This window comes from Poecilia latipinna, unplaced genomic scaffold (assembly GCF_001443285.1).
Source record: "Poecilia latipinna isolate Pla-1442-1.1 unplaced genomic scaffold, P_latipinna-1.0 Scaffold1196, whole genome shotgun sequence".
Lineage (NCBI taxonomy): Eukaryota > Metazoa > Chordata > Actinopteri > Cyprinodontiformes > Poeciliidae > Poecilia > Poecilia latipinna.
This window is the reverse complement of record NW_015113812.1, coordinates 13,133-29,565: the sequence shown is the minus strand read 5'-3', so window position 1 is coordinate 29,565 and position 16,433 is coordinate 13,133. Positions and strand designations below refer to the sequence as shown.

Sequence of the window (16,433 nt, the reverse complement as noted above, 5' to 3'; positions counted from 1 at the left end):
CCTTTCTAAATTCATCTCACTTTTAACAGTTTTCCAATATTTGCAAACATGATGAAGCTGAAATAGAAATTACTTCATAAGAGGTGGAAAAGTTGGCTGAGCTACATAAGATACTGAGACACTAAGGACCCAACTTTTAACTGGAAACCAGTGAAGGACGTCATTAATTCCCACCACAAAGAACTGGTCATAAGCAGAGGAGGGCAAAGAACCCAGAAACTTTTCTCAAGTATTTAACGTATTAAAAAGTTTACTCAAGTGCTGAGTAACTGATCAAATTATCAATCATTTCATATTTAAAAACTGCATAATTAGACAGATCAATAAAGTTCAGGGAAATTTTGGTATTTTAAGGACCAAATGATGAAAAATAACAGAATCAGGCAAAAGAAAATATTTCCAAATGTTTTTTCAAAAAACAAAAAACTTATGAAACAAAAACTGCAGGTGTGTGTGTGTCTGTGTCTGGTGAATTTTTGGTTAAAGCATGTTTGTTTTCATTCAGTGGGTAAAAAATTCAGAAATTTTACTCAACTAAGAGTAGAAATACTTTAAAATGAAATTACTCAAGTAAAAGTAAAAAGTACAGGGTTGTAAAAATACTCCTAAAAGTAAATTATTTCAAAAAAAGTTACTCAAGCAAATGTAACTAGTTACTACACAACTCTGGTTATAAGACACCTTACATCCTAACAGCATTTAAGACTTTTATTTCTTCCACTGGTTGGTGTTATACTTTAAAAACCTAATTTCCACTGAAGTATTATGCAATTTATTTCAGTACTACATCCTGGCACCCCCCTGCTCTCCAGCGAAATGATCACAAGATGAATAAAAGAAGAAAGTCGACCCGAATCTGCTGAGAGGCTGAAATGTAATCTGTGCTGAGAAACTGGGAAACTTTTTACTTCCAGTTTATTCCCAAACATTTCCAGAGGGCTGTTAAAGGAATAGGTGATGCAACAAGGTGGCAAACACGCTCCTCTTCTTTCTACTTGTGGGAATTTGCAGAGTGCAGCTGTTCCTGCTGATGAGAACCACATCCAAGTGAGTTAAAACCTGTCTGGTTAGCAGCACTGCACGGACAGCTGCGAGACATTTAATGAACCGTCTCTCTTTGAATTGGCTTCAAGGCTCGAAATAAACATGCGGGCCTTGAAAAATATTAGAATTACTTTTCTTGTGTGGAACAGAAGTACAAGAATGAAAAATGTGTAGATGATAAAAGAAGGACGAGTGTTTTTCTTCTGCTCCAATGCAATGCCTGAACTTATAAATGTGTATATTTGAGCACGCATCGTTCCAGGAGAGGACAGATGGAGTATGTCATGTGCTGTACAGTGTGTTTCTGCAGATTTGAGACCGTAGTTAAACCATCTGACTGACAGAAAGCGAAACCATGTGAGAAATGAGGTGAAATTTCCTCCTAATGTTCAGGTATTCAAACTTTTAAAGTTTTGGAAAACTTAAATTGAGATGCTTCGACTCAGGATGTGTTCAACCAACTTCTGTTTTCAATAATTATTGCAGTTGTATAATTAGTTTTTTGTTTTTTTTACCAGAATTAGAGTTAACCCTGCATTAAGCTACTATGAAACGATTAATCGTGATGAATCATTAATCACCATTCATCACGAACCGTGATGAATTAATCACAACTAACCGTGATTAATCATGCTAAATCACGAGTCACAATGAATCACGATTAATCATGATCGTGTGATTAATCATGATTAATCGCGGTAATCATAATTAATCATCTTGATTAATGATGAACCATAATTAATCGCAGATAATGCTCTTATTGAGCATCTTTTACGATCCAATTTATTAATTAGTTAATCCAAAAATCTTAAATAGATCAGCTCTACATGGTATTAATATTAAGTTCATCAGAAAGGCCTGAACTTTTCATATATTGGATCAAATTATCAAGAAAACACTAAATGAACGTGATGTTGTTGCATTTTAGGAAATAACATTTTTATTTTCTTAAATTATTTTATTTCTAGAACTTAAAATCTGCAGAATGTGCCAATTTTCTATCTGATTAATCAATTGTCACAATGATCGACAGATTAATCGGTAACTAAAATAGTAGTTGCAGCCCTAAAGTTTCATGTTTTTGATATAACCAGAGAAATTCAACAAATATACTCACAGAAAGCTGTTTTCTTAAGGATATAAACTGTAAATGAACACCAAAAATCTTTTTTTAAATGAGCTGTAGAGAATCTTGTTATAAATATCTTGGAGAAAAACAAGTTAGCGGGAGTCTGAGTTTCATGTTATGAATTATAACACGGAGTGTTCCAGGTTGACCCAAGAGGCGCCAGAATCCACTTGGAGCACCTTCAGTTCCTGTCCAGAGATAATTGTGTTTGAAGTCGAGTCGGAGCCCCGTCTCCGAGCCGAGCAGCAGTCTGTCTCGAAGCGCCCAGACTTCTTTGTCTCACTGTCTTTTTGTGTCTCTTATGTAATTAAGCAAATGAGGTTACCACAAATCGACTCCCTGAGCTCCCAAAATAGGAAGGAGGTGTTAAACGAGGAAAACGTGTGCAGGGATTAGTGCATTGGATCAGAACGCCTTGTATGCAGATGCACATTTTCCACAGGATGAAAGGCAGACGATGTGACTTTGGAAGAGCTATAACTGCTTGGAGTGTTTGGCAGACAGGTTTGAGGGCTAATGAAGACAGTGCGAGCTTTCATTTAGGCTGCATGAGAACTAATCAATACATGGCTCTTACTTGGTTCTAGACATGCTCCTGTCTCAGGCAGGGATCCAGCTGCTCCTTACTGTAAGTGCCATGCTTCAGGGCACTTTGGAAGAGCAAAGGAAGTTAACAGACCTCATGAAAAATGCAGCCTTAGTGGAGACAAGCTCATTCATGCATTTCCTGGTGGATCACCTTGTTTAAAATGTAATGATGCTTAGATTGAGGATATTCCCTCGGCCATCGCAGTCCGTCATTGAGGGAGAGTTCCATTTGATCTCCTTCCCATACCACTCAGCGTTGGTTCTGGTGTTTTATTCAGGGTTTCCAAGTTGCTCTTGTGACGTATGTAGAGTAATCTGACCAATCAAATGGAGAGTTCACCCAGAGGGGGTTTTACATGACATGCTGGTGCGTAGAAGGAGTTTTCTCCATAATAGTCCAGTAGACATGGTTCGATTGGGGACCAAAATCACAACATTTGTTACATTTTCAGCTGGTGTGGCTCGCTTTCACACTTCAATGTCAAACTCTTTGAAAAACCTGTGCCCCTCCTCACCTATGGGGGCGCTGCACCAAGAACCACTGAAGAAAATGACACAAAACCTCTGAAGAAGACAGTGAACGCAACTTCCGTCTTCACGAAATGTAAACAAAAATGGAGCACCGTCAAACTTTAACGGTTGTATAAGTTGTTTATGTTTTTTCCTTGGTAGCCACCAGTAATTTCTTCTACAGGCGCTAGACTCGTGCATTTGTTCTTACCCAGAATGCCCTGCAAGGTAGTCCACTTTGATTTGTAGCGTTCGAACCGCACCGGAGTTCTCTTCAACTTCCGGCTTGACGAAATGTAAACAAAAATGGATTACCGTCAAATTTTAGCGGTTGTAGGATTTCTCTTTTGTCTTTAGTAAAAACCACAAGACATTTCTCCCACTAGTCATAGACTTTAGCGTTTGTTTTTGGTTTTATTTACCCAGAATGCCCTGCGCTGTAGTCCACTTCCGCATAGCATACGCATGCATTCGAACAGCATCAGAGTTCACTATAATCTAACAAGATCTAGGTTTGTAGGCGGACCAGAGTTTGTTTTTTTGTTCACATCTCCCCAAGCAAACCGGACTTTCTACACAGATTAAATCGGACTGAACATGGCTGGTGTGAATGCAACCTAAGTTTAGTTTAGTAAAGTCCGGTATCATGGATCTGGAGCTTATTTATGATGCCAGGATACTATGACTACTACTCCTCTATCCCAACAACAACAACAACGTTTCTCTATGAAGTTTGTGGGCCTTCTGTATCATATGTATGTAAGTAACTTTTGTCTTATTTCAGTATTACTGAGATATTTGCACCAGAAGCTAAAACTTAAACTTGATTACAGAACTGCTGCTGAATGCCTTGTGATGTGACCACAACATGAAAAAACAAGAAAACTAAGAAGCAGGGAGAAAATTTTCCCCTCCAGGATTCAGTTTCACGAGTGGACAGATGCTGTGAAAATCCGGTCTTGTCACAGATGCAACAGATTTTACAACCAGCACATGGTACAGTAAACAGTAAGCTGAATTGTAACCATCATCTGAGCGCCCCACACCGTGTCTGAAACATGAGATTCCTTCGCCCTTCAGTGTAGGCATCCATGAATCCACCACAAATCTTTCAGTGAGAGAACAGACGTTTGGCTTTTATTTCAACACTGGACAGACACTTGTGCTTTCTCACTTTGGCTTTAGTAGCAATGAAGAAAATATTCAAGAATATAAATCCAAACTGATCAATCTGTCTTGGATCAAGCAGAATCTGTCACCTTTACATCCATCCTACTTTCCGTGTCTCACAAATCAAACCAATCCATCCCAGCTTCTTAATTTAAATTCCCTTCATTTCACAAAGTCCACAAACAGACAGTATGTGTCAGCAGGAAGAGATCATGATCAACCAAACTGAATGCAGGCGTGCCTCAGGGTTGTGTTCTCAGTCCTTTGCCCTTTCCCAGCATCAACACAATCAGTAACAATGATCAGAACAACAATAATATATAAATATACTGTCCAAAAACTAAATCGATGGATTAGAACGTGTCAAGTTCAAGGGTAGGGGGTGATTATTTATTATTGTTTTGCTTTGTAAGTTCTTCACATGTGTCGTGTCAGCAAAAACAAAAATAAACCATCACTCCTCCTACACTGTGCTTGTCATATTTTGGGCTGAAAGACATTAATTATGTCTTTTCTCAAAAGGACATTGTTACAAATGTCTTTTTGTACATCCAGGTGTTTCAGATAGAGATTTCCTCTTGCAAATCTTTTAAACAATACCGTTGCCGAGGCTTTTTCTAAATGTTCTTTCAAGACATTTTGGGTTTTTGTCATTTCTGTGGTCAATAAAAAGTCTGCATATAATTTGGAAATGGTTTTATAACCCTTCAAAAATTGATGAGCAGTGCTTTGCACTTTAAAAGCATTGACTGTGTGTGCAGTTTCCGCATAGCTATAGTTGAAACAGGAACAGCTTGATTCAGGTTGTGTTTTTTCAGACATTATTTGTCCTTTCTAACACGGCAGCAGCACATTCAGTTGTATCGGAGGATAATTTTAAGAGGTGTCAAAACAGTCGTGAGATGATGAATAAGACATCTGACTGGAAGCTGAGTGTTCGATCAGATCCATTAGAGGATGTTTGGGGGATTTTAGCCTCAGATGTACCGATCGATGTTTACTGCAGTGCCTGACGGCCCGGGGATCCTTTTGTTTGCTAAAAACAAGCCTTCATCTTTCATTTAGGCTTGCAGAGCTGATCGATTGAGCCGGGAGTCGGTGACATCGAACCTGGCCACTGTCTTCCACTCTTCCCAGCTTCACAGAGACGGAGATTTCACTGCAGTCACAGGGCTGCCAGGAAAATGGGATTATCTGCCATAAATGCCAGCAAATGGGAGATGAGTATTTGTAGTCACAGACTTCAATGGGAAAATCTTTAGGAATGAAATCTCTTACAGTTTTTGTTTGTTTTTGTTTTGTTTCATTTTTGCTTGAAAGTACCCTCGAGCCTAGCATTTAATTATTGACTACTGAGCGGCATCAGGACGCAGCTGCATTGAGCAACTTCTTAACGCGGAAGGAGGTTTTTCTTTTATTTACACCTGCTGTGGACTGAAAAATGTGATTTAAAGAGACAACCGAGACCTAAAATGCTAAATGAAAAACGCAGCTTTGTAGAGAACACTGGAGAGCAACAAAAAGACTCAAAAAGATTTCAAATAAAAACAGTTTTTGGGCGTTACAGGAATCAAACCCTTTCATTTTGGTTGTTTTCAGTAGGATTTTGAAGATTTATCTCTGGTGTGGTTGAACGTTTTCTTTGTCAGCACCGTAATTTTTAGTCTCCAAAACATATTTTACACACGGTCAGGCTTAATGTACATCACAACCGTAGACTCAGGTCTTTATTTATCATTTCCAATTTTTCACTTCTGGTCAACAGATCTGGATAACATCAGAAAGAGCAAAACTTTGGACCAGGCAACGACTCCTCCGTGTCCAAATTACTTGGTCTAGGGTCAGCTAACGTCTTTGCAGACCCCACACATCCTGGACACAAATTGTTTAGACATTTACCTTCCTTTAAACACACTTTAAAGGAAGGTAAAGATAAGAAGAGCATGGGAATGGGTGGATCGACTTCAGAAAAGCCAAGAACAAAACCAAAAATCTATTAGAATTAGTCGTATGTTCAGCCTTTTCGCTTCCTTCAGAGCGTTGGGTGAGAGTCGTCCATGTTTGCTCAGGCCGAGCAGCGATGTTTGCTGTTGAGTGAAGAAACCAATGATGAATCTGCTTCAGGTAGGAACCAGAGAAATCCCTCAAGGTCCTCCTGAACAGGAGCCGTTCTCCAGATGTCTACCTCGACACGCCTGATGGATTAGTGTGTTTGTATCTTCATTAGGCTGCAGGGTTAAAATCTAACCAGTCAAATTGCTCATTTAATTATGAGACTTATTGGAGGATTGATTATAATTAGAGCTGCCTGATGGGAAGTTAATATCCGTCAATTAGGCACGAGATAACGGCGTAACGAAGACGAAACTCCACTCGAGGTTTTTCCCCCGCTGCAGCGGCGGATGACAGAGATTCCAGGCTGGCCTCAATCTGTCTTCAAGAAGACGTAGATTTGAATATTAAATACCTTTTTTTCCTACAAAAGGAGAACAGTTTCTCTCCTGGGAGACTCGCCTTAACATTGTGTACTCTTTTGAAGCATCTGCTCCTTTTTATACTTGGGCTTACGTTTACATGAAGAGCTGCCAGGAACAGTGAAAACTCATCGTTTCCTGTCTGCTGTTTAATAGTCGAGGAACATCTTACGACTCAAGGCTTTTAAAATTTAAAGATTTGCCACAAACCTCGTATCTATTTTATTCTGCTTTATTTAACTTTTAACTTAACAGGAATGCTCCGACTGAGATTGAAAATATTTTTCTTGTGATGGACTCAAACCTAGAAGTTGTTTTACATCAAAGCTTTCAGCTCCGATAATCAGTAGCCATACTTCTAATGTGTTTTCACACTGATTTGGGACCAAAATTGCAACATTTGCTTCAGTTTCACCTGCTGTGGTTCGCTTTCACACAAAAGCGACCCAAATACTTTTAAAAAACCTTTTCCCCTCCTCGCCTGTGGGGGCGCTGCACCAAGAATAACTGAAGTAGTAAACACAAAAACCTCCGAAGAAGACACTGAACACAACTTCACAAAATGTAAACGTAAGTGGAGCGGCGTCAGATTTTAGCGGCTGTGCTAGTTGTTTCTGTTTTCTCTTTGGTAACCGCTAGACTCACAAGTTTGTTTTGGTTGAATTTACCCAGAATTCCCGGCGCTGTAGTCCACTTCCTGCTTTTGGAGCATTCCAACCGCACCGGAGTTTACTTCAATCCAAACCTTGTTTTGTGGAATTAGGTGTTTTGGTTCACATCGAAGTATTATTATTAAAGATAGAGGGGTGTACAAACTATTTTCACACAAGATAAAAAAGGCCAATTGAAAGTACTTCTAGGCGATAAAGATCATATATTTTTTCCATTGTAGATCTGAGACATAAACAAGGTCTCACATGTATTATTCAAAGAAATATTCCTCAGATGAAGTTGAAACGGCCCAGTCAAAGTCCAGAAGTATCTAGAGATCACTAGTAGGCTATGAGGACATATATTTTTACAACGTCTACTTTTTTTTAATCATTGTTTCTGTATTGTTTACAGTCTCTTAAGATGCTTACAGTTTTGTTTGTCTCCTGAGATGAGTTGCAGTGTTGATAATCTCCACTTTATTGCAAATCTAATAATAATAATAATAATAAAAAAAGAACAATTGTTGTTTAAATTCTGGAGATAAAAAGTAAGACTCAGCTTTGGAACGTGCATTTGCAGGCTTTTGAGTTCAGCTGTCTGCTCCATCTATACTGTCAACAAAAATGGAGAAAATCAGGGTTTTCAAAATGCGCCCAGGAGATTTTCTCCAGTTACACAACACCAGTTTTTAAGACCAGATGACATTGTTCTCTGCGTAGCTGGGAAGGAGGAAACCAGCTTCCAGGCCTGATTTTTTTAAGTCCCCACAGACTGTGGTTGTGCAACAGGTGAGGGAAGTCAGTCGCAGTGTGAAAGCGCCTGTGGTCGACTTAATACGCTGCAAAATATGGCGATAAGCGTCGGGCATTCGCAGCGGGCCGGTGGGTTTGGACCGGTTACACCCTGAGACCGCAAGACAACACGGAGGGATAACAACTGATCTGAGAGCAGGCGGTGGGGGGCAAACACAAAAACAGCCTCCAGACTTTTATTTCGACAGAACGAAAAATCTGGCTTTTGTTTTTATTGTCAAAAACCAGCAAAGCAAATGAAAATCAGTGGAGAAACTTTTCACAGGAGGCAAAAAAAGAGGTGATGCATGCAGAACAAGGGGAAATAAACATTTAGCACATTTGAGTGTTTAATTAGCACTCTTACTTCACTGCATTTTGTTTTATAGCATTGTACTTGGTTTCACTGCAAAAACACAAAATCTTACCAAGTAGGTTTTCTCCAGTTGTGCAAATTTCTTATTGCACTTGAAGTTTGTGAAAGCTAACTTACAAGTGACTTTTCAGCAATATATAGGAGCTTGTTTTAAATCAATAATTCATTCATGTTGATTTTTAAAAATTAGTAGATCCACTTATAAATACACATTTTCCCATAAGTGAAATAATCCACCATTGGAACCAGTAGATTTTAATCAAAAATAAGGATTTATCAGCTTAAACAAGCTCCTACATGTTTCTTAAAAGTTACTTGAAAGTTAGTTTGTCGTATTTTAGGTGTAACAAGATATTTGCGTTAGGAAATAGAGAAAACATGCCTGGTAAGATTTTGTGTTTTTGCAGTATAAATTTAAATTAATTGCGACTGAAAGCCACAACATCTTGCATTGCTGTGCCATTTAGAAACACATCAGCCTCTTCACTTTTAGTTTTAACCTCAGAAGTTGACACCAAAATTACATAAAAATGCATTTTTATAATTTTCCTGTTAAACTTTCCCTCTTGGTTCCCTGATATTTGGACGTGTTGGAAACACAGTAATAGTTTCTTCATCTAGACAAACTTGTTTTTGCACTTATCGAGATTTTTATCATGTAAAGGAGACAAAAGCCATTGGCTGCTGGATCATAGGGGAATGAAACAGGACTGTTCAGATCTGATCCGGCAGCAGATGTGGGTCCTTGGAAACTATATGCTGGCATATAAGGGCAAATTAAGATTGAAAAAAATGGAGGAATAAATTTCCGCTAAAAAAAATAAAAAATTTTTAGATTGATTTTAGAAAAGATCTAGAAAATTTTAGTTTTTTTTCTAAGAATTTTGTGAGTTTTTTCTAGCAGTTATTTGAAGATTCATACTCAGAAATGTCCAATTTATTATTATTTTTTTTTAACTAAGAAACTTCTGGAATTAATCTCAAAATTTCAGATTTTTTTTCTATCAAATCTTTCACTTTTCTAGACAATTTTCAGAAAATTCCAATGTTTTCTAAGAAATGCCGTCATATCAAATGGTTCCCTGAAATGTGTGAAAGATACCAGCTGATGATTTCAGATTTAATCTTAAACTGATTAAACTTCCCTCCAGTGTTGCTGCACCTTCAGATGATTCATCGCTTAAAAACACAACAGCATGAATGAAATTATTCCAATTTTCATGTGCTTTGAAGACCTCAGAACCGCTCGACGCTTGTCTAAACAGCAATAATCCTCGTTTTCTAGCAAATATCCACATATCGACGTCCACATGTGGCATCTGCAGCCGTGATTCGCTGTTTACAACAGGCATCAACCTTGATCTGCAGCCAAAAGCCAGACAGGCGCCACACACCAGCACACACACATACACACACACACACACACACTCTCCAGAGCAGTGGTCTGAGGCCAGCCTCCAGCTCTTCCCTGTCCGTGCCAGCTCTGTAGTTGCTGCAAACACGCTGCTAGAGAGGGAGAGAGAGAGAGAAAGAGAGACAGAGCGTCGGCCAAGACGGTATCTGATCGGACCATCGCTTCACGCAGTTAAAGCGCAACAATCGTCTTCTGCAGAGATCCTGCGCGGCTGGTGGAGGGAGGCTGCTGGCTTGTTAGAGGGAGCTCCAACCGAGACCAGATGCTTCATTGAGTTAGGCCTGCAGCATCTCCAGAAGGCTCAACAGTAGATATTTGTTTGATTACACTCACTGATGAAAAAGTCAAGCAGCCAAACAGAGTGACGCAAATGAAATAAAACTATTCAGAATTTGAGCATTTGCACCGTTTTGTGCTGATTTTGTTGAAGAAACTGCAAAAAAAGCCACAGATTATCCTGATTTTGGTTTAATTCTATGCAAATCTCTAAAACGGGTGTTCAAAGTGTGGCGCGAGGGCCATTTGTGACCCTCGGACTGATTTTGAGCGGCCCCCAACTGAAATTAAAAAAATGATACAAGTTTGGCCCATTCAGCACAGGATACTTTTGTAATCAGAGTAAAATTATTACCAACATAATGAAAAATTTTAAGTTTAGTTTCTAGAGCAAATATCTTAGTACACTTGAAATGAAACAAAACTAACTTAATGTTGGTGAAAATGTGTTTGATTATTTCACTTATAAGACATTTTTCCCATATATATGTGAAATAATTTAATGGAACAAGTAACTTTTCATCAATATTAATGAATTATTGACTTCAAACAAGCCCCTGTATCGTGCTGAAAGGTTACTTGTCAGTTTTGTCTTATTTGAAGTGGAAACTAGACGAAAATACTTGGTCTGTGTTTTTGCAGTGTGACAGGAGGTGTCAAAAGTACAGAACAACATGTGAGAGCGTCAGTCTAAAGCAACACTACGAGCGCTTTAACCTGAATAAATAACTCATGAGCTGGATGGCATTGATGAGATTTCTGCCTTTAAAGGATTTATTTTTGTTTTGCTTGCTTCTTCTTCTTCTTCTTCTTTGACCCGTTTTCTCCGAATGCTTGAAAGCCGAGTTTTTCTTGGTACCGAGTCGCACATTTGCATTTCCCTTTAGTGATTTTACACGAGCGTGGCGCGCCGTACAGCAGCGACACCAATCATATCAGCGTTCGAGCAGCTGCCCACTTAACCTTCGTCCGACTGAGCGGAGACGGCGGCCGCTCCTCTGTCGGTCGGTGAAATTTTCATGGGCTGAACGTTGGGTTCATGTCAGGGTTAAACTGTCTGAAAACACAGAGTTTGAAGCTGAGTGAAGCTGACAGCTGCTCAGCATCCCTCCTGCAGCATCCCGGCACACCGGTGACCTCAAGAGCTGCGTCTGTGACCTGAAAGCACGGACCGCAGATATGCAACTTCTCTGATTTTATCGGGTTTTTTTTATTTTAATTTACAGGTGAATTTCCTCATTAGGTTTGCATCTCTTCACTTGTGAATTCATTCCCTGCCCCTACGAGTCTAATTTGAGCTGCTAAACATTTCCAGGGCTGTTTTGTACACGGAGGAGGAAGTTTAATCTGATCCGACAGCGCTGCCTTTAAGTGGCTCTAAGCCCAAAAGCTACTGACAGTTACTGACACTAGTGATTCAGCTGGAGGACGCAAAAAAGTTGGATGTAAACACCACCTGTGACTTGAGAGCCACAAAAAGATCCTCCCGACTCCCAGGATCATCAACACTTCTGGACTGCCTGTCAAATAGTCGCTGAGAGGCACAAATCTGATCTGATATGAAAACAAAGACGCTTGTTTTTTAATTCGCACCATCCTTGGCTTCACTCTTTGGGATTCTGCCAGGTCAGCTGAAATAAATGCTTGCAGGAAGTGTCAGTATATTCTGTTTTAGCAAACGTTTTGGATCGCTTTGTAATTGTTTTTGTGTTTGTAGCCCTTTGAGGTCACAGAATACAGCTCTAAAAGAAATTCAGAGACTGCTGAAAATGATCAGTTTCTCTGATTTTACATTTTACAGGTTTATGTTTCAGTAAATGTAACATTGCTCTTTTATTTTTTATGAGCTTCTGTCTCAGAAACTCCAAACAGAAATTTGAGAAAATGAGAAATGGTGAAAATAACAGAAAAGATGCACTTTCAGCTTAAAGCGCTTTCAGACCTCAAGTAAAGCAAAGAAAACAAGTTCATATACGTTTAGAAACAACAATGCTTCTACTTTCTGAGCTTATGAAAGCTCCGCAGAGCGTTGATGGAGTCACAATCTGGAAACTGGAAGAATAATTTCACCATAAATCATCCAGATTCTCCTTGTAAAGGAAGAAATGTATCCTGGATGGACAAACTAGTCGCATATATTGCCAAATGCAGACCAGAGGAACCAGGATGATGGTAAAAATTGATAATTCAATGCCAAGATGGAACAGAAAATATTGTAGGATCGGACAATGTGTGACTGAAACTGGGGATTACTGAATATAATTTCAGCAAAAAGAGCTGAAAAGAACTTAAAACGCAACCGTAATGTTCTACTTTTATTGAAAAAATGTGTCGCATAAAAGCAAAAAGTGATAATGGAACGAGATAATATCTGTAGCATCTTCTTTTGAGGAATTTTATTGAATATTTTTGAATTTTTTTTTTTTTTACTTTTGTTTTCCATTAAGGCGACAACCCCCCCCCACCAAAATCTGGTTTGAAAATTTCCAAAAACAAAATTCCAGATTAGCTGTTTCCGGCCAGATTGATGCAGTTTGTCGTACCAGAACGATAATCTCTGAGTCATCGAGTCATTGGACGTCCAAACCAAGGCCGATCTGACCTTGAGATGCTCCTTTGTCCTCATTGTTTCATCCCAAACCTGCACATGTTCCACTCTGTGGCATACGTTGCTGTGAAAGCTCGTGCCAGAGAGCAGGGGATTGGCCCGCGATGACGTAATGCACCTGATGAATACATCCTGCTCCTCCTCCTCCTCCTCCTCTTCATCTAGGCAGCCGGCCAGGCACCATGATCTCATACGTCCTTGGATTAAAAAAAAAAAAAAAAAGGGGGGGTGGGGGGGTTTGGGCAATCTTTCATTCTTAAGTAGCCCCTTGACAAATGAAATGGATCTGAGCCATTTTTTCAAAAAACATTATAGAGAATAAAAGCCCTGCTCTGTTGGACTCTACCACCTCTACATGTTGGGTTCAGGAAAGCTAATTTCTATAATGACAGTAGATGCAGATGATCATACATTAGAAAATGACTTTCAGTGCTATTTCAAATAATCACTCCTAAATGAGAGTAGGAAAGGTTTAAACAACACACTGCTCATTTAAATAAACTTATATCTACAATAGTGTAATATTTATAATGGCACAACACTGATAATAAATTCTTAAAGATGACATAACCCAATTAAACTAACAATGTTTTGATAAATAGTGCCATCTGGTGGCTCAATATTTAAATTGCACCACAATCGCATCATTGCTGTTACTGTGTGTATTTTACAACATGCAGGGAATAAAGAGGAAGAAATAAATTAATGTTATGCGATGCCTCCACCTAGTGGTCATATTAATTATGACAATAATAAAAAATGTAAGTCAGACATCCTAATTTAATTACTGTTTATTTTTGCTTTTAATATTTATTTGGATAGAAAATATATCTTCTCTTATTTGCTGTATTTATTTTGCTTTGCAGTCTTACAATTGAACTAAACACACTTTATTGCATCAGTTCGGTTTTTATGTGTCCTTATTGACTTAAGGATTTTTTTTTGGCTCTAGTAGCCTTTATTGAACAAGATAGTCAAGAAATAGCGAGGAGAAATGTCAATTTATTATCACTTCTATTTATTTTCCCAATGTGACACATAAAAGCAAAAAATGATATTGGAACTTTTTGCTTTGTTTATTGTGTTATGTTTGATCAATTAAAGTATTTTTGAACTGTTTTATTGCTGAAATGTACGATATAAATAAACTTTACTTGACTTGAAAAACTAGTCCGAGACTGGGACTCGAACCCACGACAACCGAGTTCAGAACTATGGCGTCCGCGCCTAGTGCGCATGCGCAGCTCATTGAGCACCCTTTTAGTCGATATTTGTTTTTAAAACCCCTTTAAACATTTTACAGACAATAAAATATAATAATAATGATAGTTGTCACCATCATAAAGTTAAACGCTTTTTAAATTTTATTTTAATTAATAATTTTAATTAATATTTTTCTGTGAAATATGTTGTCATCAAGCCAAAGGTTGAGTTGTTCCACCATCCAGTGGACACGTGTGCAGACCTAAGGTACAGTTTTGAGTTTACAGTATCTAAAATATTATTTTTCTTCGTTCTTTGTTCTTATTGTGACTCCCCTAGCTACATTATGTTCACGATAAAGAGGTGAGTTGCAATAAATTTGTCTGTTTAACTTTTTAAATCGTTTAAAAGTTATGCTAATTTCGTTCAACGCCAGCATGGAGCTAACGCAGCCTTCGCTAACTAACTTAAATTTAACCCGCGTTTTTCTTTAGGTGCTCGAAATAATACAACCCATTTTACAGATTAATAATTTTAGTGGGAATTCATGATTTAAAAAAATAAATTCAGTTTTAACAGAAGTCCAAATTTGGCATTCATGCAGAATTTTAATTTGTTAAAGCTGAAATGACATATTTCATATTTTAGTGAAAAATGACCACTGTCAAGTATTTAATGGGCGCAAAATATAATTATAAAATACAAACAAAATATTACATATCAATTTTTAAATGAAGATAATCTAACATTGGTTAAGATATTGTGCGACTGCAATATATGTATTACACATATTTCAACTGTGGCAATAATTTAATTATGGAAACTTGGAAAGACCAAAGAGATGGAACATGTGAATAAAATAATTATGTTTCAGGCGATATAAATTATCGTTCGTTAACTAAATAGATATTAAACAGACGCTTCTTCTTTTAGGATGCAAAACTGTCTCTCATGAACATTTTATGTTTGCAGCCTTATTTACTTTTTTAAACTGAAGCTTAAATCAATACAGCATTTTTTTAAGGATTTAATCTTGTAAAAAGCACAGATGCATTTTTGCCTTTTCTTTGTAATTGATAAATGTAATGCTGCAGCTCACTGCTCCCCCTGCTTTAAGGAATAATAAAGCTTTTCTAATCAGTATGAAAATGTTGGCTTAATTACTTTAAGGGCAGATCCCAGAAAATGAAATAAAGCTTCAATAACACAAGAGAAAGGGTGACCAAGGAGGTTAATTTGTGTTTTTGTTGCAGACTCCCAGATGAATGCAGGACCTTCAAGCATCTGGATGAACCAAACTGGCTCAGCTGCACGATTCTCTTCCCGATATCTTGGCTGACGACCTCTGACCTTCCAATCATGTCAAACCAGAGAGCAGAGTGTTTCAGGTGTGGCCTTAAAATATATCCACTAATATGCCTCCAATTAGCTCAAATGTCTCAGTTAACCTATCAGAAGCTTCCAAGCTATGGCATCGTCATACTGAGAGATGATGTCATGTTTTGGCAATTCTTATCGACCCAAACAAAAATAGTTTGGTCTGATTAAATTAAGTTTAGTAACAAAAAAAGTTGTATGTGAATTTTGATTTGTTGTGTGTAAGTCTCTGGTTTCGACTACATATTTTTGACTCTTTGTTAAGAGCATTTTTACTTCTAAGTCTGCTGGTGGGAATTATAAAAGCAGATTTTTTTTTTCTTCTCTTGTGTTTTCTAGACGTGCTGTGTTGAGGTCAAACACCAACAATCCTTCAGTCACTTTAAACACACCAGGTAAGAAATAGAACTGGGTTTATGTTGTTCTCCTGCAATGGGACGGGTTTGGTTTAGGCCACCCCTAAGATTTATTACGGTACGGTTTCAAAATGAAGTTTTTTGAAATTTTACAGCTCAAATACTGAAATTTTAATGCTGTTGTGTCATTTTTTTAAAATATAAATTTTGTGACAAATTAATTAAATTTAAATTTTCTATTTTACATTTTCAGCCTTTCTTAATTATTTGTTTTTGTTTATCAAATAAATGGATTTAATTTTTTTAAAATTTTTAATAATAATAATAAAAGAAAATTAAAATAACAAAAGCAAAATTCTGAGCTTTTTTTTCCGAGCTTTTTTTTTTTTTTTTTTTAAAAAAAATTTTTTCACTCAGGGGTTTTTTTGATTTTAAAAACAAGTTTCTACGGGAGGCCATTCTC

At 37.7% G+C, this 16,433-nt stretch overlaps 1 long non-coding RNA gene across 1 annotated transcript; it reads left to right on the top strand.

The window, feature by feature from the left end:
• Nucleotides 1–3,653: 3,653 nt before the first annotated feature.
• Nucleotides 3,654–4,907, top strand: LOC106960561 (uncharacterized). The gene is made up of 2 exons (XR_001427601.1): nt 3,654–4,030; nt 4,105–4,907. It is a non-coding gene; the product is annotated as an uncharacterized LOC106960561 (long non-coding RNA).
• Nucleotides 4,908–16,433: the final 11,526 nt, after the last annotated feature.